Source organism: Monomorium pharaonis, chromosome 1 (assembly GCF_013373865.1).
Source record: "Monomorium pharaonis isolate MP-MQ-018 chromosome 1, ASM1337386v2, whole genome shotgun sequence".
Lineage (NCBI taxonomy): Eukaryota > Metazoa > Arthropoda > Insecta > Hymenoptera > Formicidae > Monomorium > Monomorium pharaonis.
Genome location: NC_050467.1, coordinates 32732449 through 32740715, shown reverse-complemented (window position 1 = coordinate 32740715; position 8267 = coordinate 32732449). Strand labels below are relative to the sequence as shown.

The 8267-nt window shown below is 31.9% G+C and overlaps 1 long non-coding RNA gene across 2 annotated transcripts; it reads right to left on the bottom strand.

Annotated features, from left to right (window-relative positions):
• Positions 1 to 431: 431 nt before the first annotated feature.
• Positions 432 to 7402, bottom strand: LOC105836761. Of its 2 annotated transcripts, XR_004963542.1 has the most exons (5): positions 7318 to 7402; positions 6405 to 7057; positions 5540 to 5733; positions 5179 to 5273; positions 432 to 3666 (listed from the first exon to the last, which is right to left on the bottom strand). It is a non-coding gene; the product is annotated as an uncharacterized LOC105836761 (long non-coding RNA). The 2 variants fall into 2 exon arrangements; XR_004963539.1 differs by lacking the exon at positions 7318 to 7402 and having other exon boundaries at positions 6405 to 7101.
• Between the last annotated feature and the right edge of the window lie 865 nt (positions 7403 to 8267).

Here is an 8267-nt window from a genome sequence, read left to right as displayed (position 1 = left end):
TATTTTTTAAATTTTATTAATAACCCTTTGTTAAACTTTAAAACTTTTGTAAACTCAATCGAAAATCTATTTTTATAACCCTTTGCGTATTTTTAAACTTTGTAAACTCTTGCGAAATTTATTTAGAACCATTCTTATAATTTAATCTTTATAAATTCATAGCCAACAAATTATGTTAAATCACGACTTCAGCGCCTATTTATATTCTTATAACATTTTGGAAAATTTAGAATAAATACTTTATTTTTTTTTTCTGTTACATAAATTTCATCATTTATTTAAATCTATAACTACCCCTCCTCATCCCGAACAAAGACTGCACCTGGTCCGATCCCGAGTTAAAGCGATTCAATTCGTTGACTCGAAACTTGGACCGACGGACGCACGACTCGAAACGGGTTATAGCGGACCTATCGGCACATTGACCTATATTTTTGAGTCATAAAAAGTGCGTTCGACCCGAGGCACATACCCTCTCTTAAACTGTGTGTCTACGGGAATTCTATACGTTTTGTTACGTTCTTCCCTCTGCCTTACCTGTTCTCCTTGAAATATCCTTCCTACCGAATAAAGAGTTAAATCCTATAAGGCTGGACGTAACAATATATTTCAATATTTTTTATTATACAAATTAGACAAATTTTAATGTACAAACAAGCTTATAACATAAATTTTTCTGTATCATCTTCATTATGTAACACTGGTAACACAACAAATTTGTTTTTATATGGCAATATAAACATTTTATTTTTAATTTTATCCAAAGACCACATTTTTTCTTGGGAAAGCTGAGAAACAACATAAATTTGAAGTAACGAAGATTCACATGGAATTATAAATAAATTTTTTTTTGCTCATATATTTTCCCACAAAAGACTGATTCTTTCTTCTCAAAGTCATAAGAAAATTTCGTTATTTTTACAATATCTCCATTTGTTAATAAACAACAATTATCATTTATTGTATGTACTCGAAAACGATAATTAATTGAAGTAGCCTCTACATACAAAGGTCCTCTTTTCTCATTGGGCAAAATACAATAATCATTTTGCGATTCGTTGATTATAAGTTCAGTTGTACGAGAATCAGTTTTTTTACATCAGGTCTTATTTCGTGATATCGATTATACAATTGTTGTAAAGGTTGCGCATACTTTTTAACTATTCGTTTCAGATACTGTAAGAAATTTTCATATTTAAAGGCACTGTAATTGTCTAAAGGTCCAAATGTTTTTACATGTTGTACAATATGTATCAATCCATGCATATTATGTGATACAAAGTGTTCGCGCGTGCGTAGGGTAAACGCGATCGCACGTAGGGAAATGCCGGGATCCGTTCCGATAGAGACGCGAAGTGAGTGGTCAGGAATGCGGGAGGTTTACGGGAGGTGATAGGAATAAAGAGGAGGCGTTGGTGTCACTCACACTGAATTATTTATTCAAAACCGAACGCTCGAAGCGAGGGGCGAACCGTATCTTTTACAATGTGTCGGATATCTTGATACGTCCTGATATTGCGCTGTCTAATCGACGCGGAAATCTTGCAGAGCCACGAGATCGAGGCCCTCGCGAACCCGGAGATCTTGCGCGCGATCCGACGGAGATCTTGTACGCGAGGCAGAGGACGTTCGCGGGAAAGATACGGTCACCTGCGCACGGACGTAACACTCACAACATTCACGCGGTTATGAAAATTAAGAAATGCTTGGCAGGATCGGATGAATTAATAACTCAATCGCACGATCACGGCGCGAATGATAGGGAAAGGCGGAAGTGAATCCCCGCAGCTAGGATCAGCGGAAGACGGGAGAGATCTGCTGGACGATCTGATTTAGGTGCCGGGCTGCGAGAGACTGACGAATTATGCATCGTAAAACAATTACGATCGGAGGCGAGAAAAGGGGCGGTAGGGAACCGATATCGAGACTTATTTGGGCATGGATTCGGACGTGCCCTTTTTTGGGTATGTTTATTTGCATAGTTACCGAGATGCATAGTTACCGGCGATGAGAGCAAACGAAAATCGCGCGCGTGAGGAGCTAGTGACAGCGCCGCGCGAATCGGTGCATCGAAGAAATGAACTATAAGGAGTTCGATGGCTGTCAGGAGCTCTCACTACTCGCGGATAAAACAGAACCGAAAAAAGGGGAAAAGTTAAAACTCTTACATAATTGTTATAGTCTCGAACACAAAGCATTCATGATATAAATGTGGCACTGCATCCACAAATTTTCGTAACAGTTCACTTGCATATTCAATGTACTGAGTATAATCATTACTACATAGAATTCGTACAGATACGTGTAAAGTCAAGAAATGGTTATATAAATCTTCATTTAAAATTTTTTTTAAAACAACAGGACCAACATATAAAAGTAATAATCTGTATTCAGTTGCCTTAAAATATTTAACTAATTGTAATGATCGAAGTTTACGTGAAAATTCATTAGGAACAAACAATGTAATGTCTTCTATCAAACCGGATAAACGTTGTATACTTTGCGCACTTAAACAATATGGTTGTTTTGATTTACTTAACCCTAAATATAACAGTTTACGCATAACACTAAGGCATATTAAGTGCATATATTCTAAAGGAATTTGATTTACAATATCAAAATTCGGAATGTCTGTTAAAATACTATGTCCTAAGTGATAATTGGAATCGGTTTTATTTCTAAATTCAATATCGTTTCGCAATTGTTCATGACTATTTAACATATAAACGCGCCTATAAGCATATTCACCTTTTATATGGCATTTAGTACAACTATAATATCCATTGTGACTTTTGACATTTAAAATATATGATTTTGCGTCAGCTATAATAGAATTAATTCGACATTTAAAATGTAATCCTTCAATTACAATACCATTTTGATATACATCTTTAATATCATTTACAGTAAAACTTAAATAAAAAGTACTATCACATGGCTTTTCAGGACCGTAATAAGCTCCAATAAGAAAAATGTGACGAAGATTTTTTATAAAACCTAGAATAGACCATAACGATACACCTGATTTGAACAATGGAATACCATCTATAAAAATTGATATATCGATTCCATTAAGAAATAATTCTTTGTTTGTATTTAAAATTGCATTTGTAATCCCTTTATGCAAACCTATGTGCACATATTTACCTGGTGCCATAGGTATGAGATTTACTTTGTAGCGAGGAGTATTCATTAATGTTTTTGACTGTATTGGTAAAGTTTGAAAACAAGAATGCAATTTTAAATAACGCAACAACTCAGTGACGGCTGTATGAGAAATATTATTTCTCAATTTCCAATTTCTAATAAATTCTTGTACATTATCGATATCTTTAGTATCATTTCCTTCTATGGAACACTTTGTATCATTAATGAATGATACAAAGTGTCTAGATTCGGATGGTGATCCACTTGATTCAGATATTGAATGGTTTAACGATACAGTATCGTCACACCATTCAATATCTGAATCAATTGGATCATCATCTGAATCTAGACAATTTATATCAACGTGACAGTTTTCATCGTCAAATGTATTTACCATTTCTTCAAATTTATTTTCATGTTGATTGTGATGTAAAAATCTGTCTTCTTTTGAACACGATGTACTTGACGGATATTGTTCTTCATAGCAGATATTGTTCTTTGAAGCAGACTCGAACAGTTCTAAAAATATAAATAATAATAGATTGCAATTAATGAATTCTTTAGTATTCAGCGCAAAGTGAAACTCAATATATCTCAAATTAATTTGATCGTCAGATTTAATAACAATGTTACAAGTATTTTTCAACTGTAAAGAAGTACTTGTGTAAATGTAGTACCTGGCTTTATCATAATTAATTTCTTTTATGGAAAAAAATTATAATTTTGCTTGTAGTTAATTGTTTGTAATAATAATAATTTCGTTTGTAGTTCAAAGATTAAAAATACTAAAATTTTTAAAAATGATTTGCACCTATCGTTGAGATATTTTCAATTTGCTTGCGAAACTCGATTCAGAATCGTTTGTAGTGATTTTTCTTTCGTTTGTAGTTAAACCGTTCGCGAGATATAATTATTTAAATAAATGCCCTTTAAGTAAATATTGTTAACTTCTAAGATATACTAAATCCACTTGCGGGGCTCGATTCAGAATCGTTTGTAGTTGTTTGTAATAATTTTGCTTTCGTTTGTAGTTAAGTCGTTCACGAAATATAATTATTTAAACAATTTAGTAATAACAAATTTTTTTAATTTTTAAGATACCTCAAATCCGCTTGCGGAACTTAATTTAGAATCGTTTGTAATTGTTTGTAGTAATTTTGCTTTTGTTCGTAATTAAACCATTTGCGATATGATTAGTAAAACAATTTAATAATAACAAATATTTGTAAAAACAATTTAGTCAAAACGGAAGCAAAATTACTACAAACAACTACAAACAATTCGAATCTCGCAAGCGGATTTCAGATATCTTGAAAATTAAAAACATTTATTATTATTAAAAACATACTAAATTAAAAACATATTAAATTGTTTAAATAATTTTATCTCGCGAATGATTCAACTACAAACAAAAGCAAAACAACTACAAATAATTCTGAATCGAGTCTGAACAGCTACAAACAAAATTCTAACTTTTTCCACAAAAAAAATTAATTTTAAAAAAGTTTGGTGCTAGATTTACACAGGTGTAAAGGACTTATTGTAAAAAATATTATTCTAGTCAGAGTTCAAGCCTAAAACTTCCTCATACAATGATGAGTGTCATACCAATTTAATTAACGCATATTTATCGCAATAACCAATATTAGTTAAAGAGAATGTCTTTTCCAAGCAACATGTATGTAAATAATTTGAATATTAGACCGTTATATAAATAATACAAATAAGATAAAATATCATTGCCAAATTGAAGCATATTTTTGTGCTAACAATAATTTTATATTAATTAAAAAATATATATTTAATAATTAAGATAAAATTATTACTAGTATCAATATCTGTTTAACGGAAAAATGGCATTTTTTAAAATATCTTCTATATTATTTACATACCGGTCTAATGTATATATTTATCGTTATTCATCATAAAAATATAAATATTTCATGCAAACTTTTATTTTTAAGTTATTTACTCTAAACACAATATTGTATAAAAGTATTCATATGATTATATAAAAAATGAATTTCTTACCAATAATTTCATAAATTCCTGAAAATCCGTTTATATCACGTTAAATATATTGTGAGGTAATTTTGCCAGACTAAAGCACTTTAAAATCTTCTTGTCTGAAAAGATACATCAAAAGGAATTGTTAGAAGCAGTATTTCGCTAGTAATTATCTATTTTATGTAGTATATAAATAATATCATAGCTATACAACACTTATAATAATTGATTTAATTTTGGTTTTAACACAAATAATCATTTAAAATAAAGTTACGTAGTTTTTTTTTAGACAATCTTGCATGCAGAATTTTTAATATGTAATACATAATAATCTTTAATTATTTTACATTTTACTATACTATATTATTTTACTTAGAGTACTTACCATTAATGTACTGCTAAACAAGCCTATGCAGAACTAAATGACTATATTAACATATATTAAATCTTATAAAAACGTCGCAGTATTTAAATTTTTCCTTTGAACAGAATTTTTAACAAGCGTACATCAACTCTTGTGTTAAAACTCTTGCGTTCAAGCATCTAAGCAAACTGTTGGCTGAAACCCATTCTGCTTTCCTGACAATAAAAAAAAAATTAAAATTATAAAATTATTCAAATCAACATACACATAATACACATTTATATCATGAATAACCTTTAGAACAAAAATGCGTAAAATTAAATAAGATTAAAACATAGAGCTAATCAATGTAAGTATCTTTTGCATTTATAATTATCTTCACTTCATATTAATCATAACATTAATATAATGCATTTATTCAAGAACTTTACCCCTGTACATACAAAAAGCTCAATACTTATAAATATTATATTAAAACATTGCCATTAAAATAGGGGTAAGAAAAAATGTAAGCATTGCTGTATACAAAACAAGAGGCTCGGATAAGCATCAACACGAACTACCCAAATAGCACGAGTTTGTCAGGTATAAAAAAAATTATGATAAACATTTATGAAAATATTTAAAATAAATATTTATACCATTATTATCAAAGAATATAAAAAATATTTCAAGTTTATATACCATAAATATATTTCAGTACATTTAAAAAATATATTTTATATAGTTGATAATAATTTTCGTATCATTTCTAAATAGTTTATGAAAAATAAATTTGTAAAATATTTATAATAATATTTATGATAATATTTTGTGCTATTTGGATAAAGCAGTGTAACTCAAAAAGTTATCTAGAGCCCTAATGCGTTATCCGACAAAAGTTTACCTTAATTATTTCCTCGGCGATGGAGTGTAAATGCAAGTATTCGATAGAAATCCCAATGGGAGGAGGCTGTCCTGTATGTGGCGGCAGCGAAGAGTATTCGGAAGTCTCCAAGAGTCTCGCAACCGAAAGACCGCGAAAGACCGATTTGCAAACAGATTGAAGTAGAGAAGGACGTGGCGGTGGCGATGGTGGTGGTAGAAGCGACTGCGACGGTGGTGGCGGCGTACGAACAACTTGGCCGTCTCGGCTGCGTTACCGCGATCGCGCGAACACTAGCAGTCACGCACTTTACTTGAAAGACGGAAAACTGTAAACGGAACTGGCCGCGCTCTCGTAGCACCGCGCCGTAGATGCAACATCGTTGAAGTCAACCGTCCACGCACTTCTGTAGTTTCTGTACTCTCGCGTTTCTCCCCCCGCTTCGTTTTTTTCTCTTTTTTCCTTCCTTCTTTTCTTTGCTCACTCCTCTCTCTTCCTCTTTTTCTTACTCGCGAGGAACCCGAGCGATCTCGGTCAGCGTGTCGTCACGCAAGTGCATCGTGTCCCTGTGACGTATTGCGCGTCCGGAAACTGTCCTGCGACGAATTCGCGTTATGGTTTATACATGCGAGCACGTCTTCTTCTTCTTCTTCTTCTTATCGCCCAATGGATTTCTGCCCCATGCGAGCACGTTAAAGCACGTGCTTGCCGTATACGCACTCACGTCTCACGTGTACAACGCTACAGTTTTGAAGATTTGGCACTAAGGCTACCAAGCTGCGGCTGTGGACGGAGGAAGAAGAACTACAAGCAAGAACCAATCATATAACAGACTTAATAAGCGCTCACATACGATTGGCTGTTGCCATTAGTTCTTTTTCCCCTCCATAAGTCGCAGCTTGGTGCCAAATCTTCCTGCGCATGTAGTATGTACCATCATGGTATGTACGTTGAACACAGTTGGTCAGGTGCTAGACGCTAGACACGGCAAGCATGTGCGTACTCGGACATTCGATTACCGTATCACTTTCTCTATCGATTACTGTTTTTATAGTAAAATATAAACGCTGTTACATTTTTATAGTATCTACGTAATCACGTGTAATAAAACATAAGTTAGTAATATCTTAATGGTAAGTAAAATAAGATTTATTGCATTAAATAATTATTTAAGATTGATATAAATTACAATACGTAATAAAGATCGTCTAGAAAATTGATGGCAGAGTGAATGTCGTAGTTGTGGATATAGAATAAAAAAGAATAAAACAAAGAGACGTAAGAGCAATATCCTTTCGTATTATTTATGTAAACATTTTTCTCTGTCTTGACTTTCTCTGCCTGATTACGACATTTATATCTTATTTTCTAGCATCTACCCAAGATAGATTATACATCCTTTTCTTAAATAATCATTTATGTTTGAAAACAAAATTAAATCAAAATAATGTACATTATAAATGTTACGATTAACACATTATTAATAGGCTATGTAAAATGAACGTACTTATATACTAACATAACAAAAACTGATTCTAGATTGTTCCTTTTGATGCGACCTTTTTAAGTAAGATCACAGAAGTGCTTTCTACAACCGGCTTTTTATAAATATTAATCAGTCTTATAGAAATATAGTCATCAATTATGAATGTTATTGGTAAGTTTTATATAAAATAACTTAATAAACAAAATATTAATAATATATGCGCATAATTTTATCTTTATTTTTCAGAAAAAGAACAAAAAGATGCATTTTATATTATATTATTAAATGATGGCTTAGTTACGGTGCCGAAGCAATGGTTAACGGATGATAAAAGGTATACGTTTTGGCCTGATGTAAATTCAGCACAATTAATCAATTTGATTAAATCATGTGCTAAC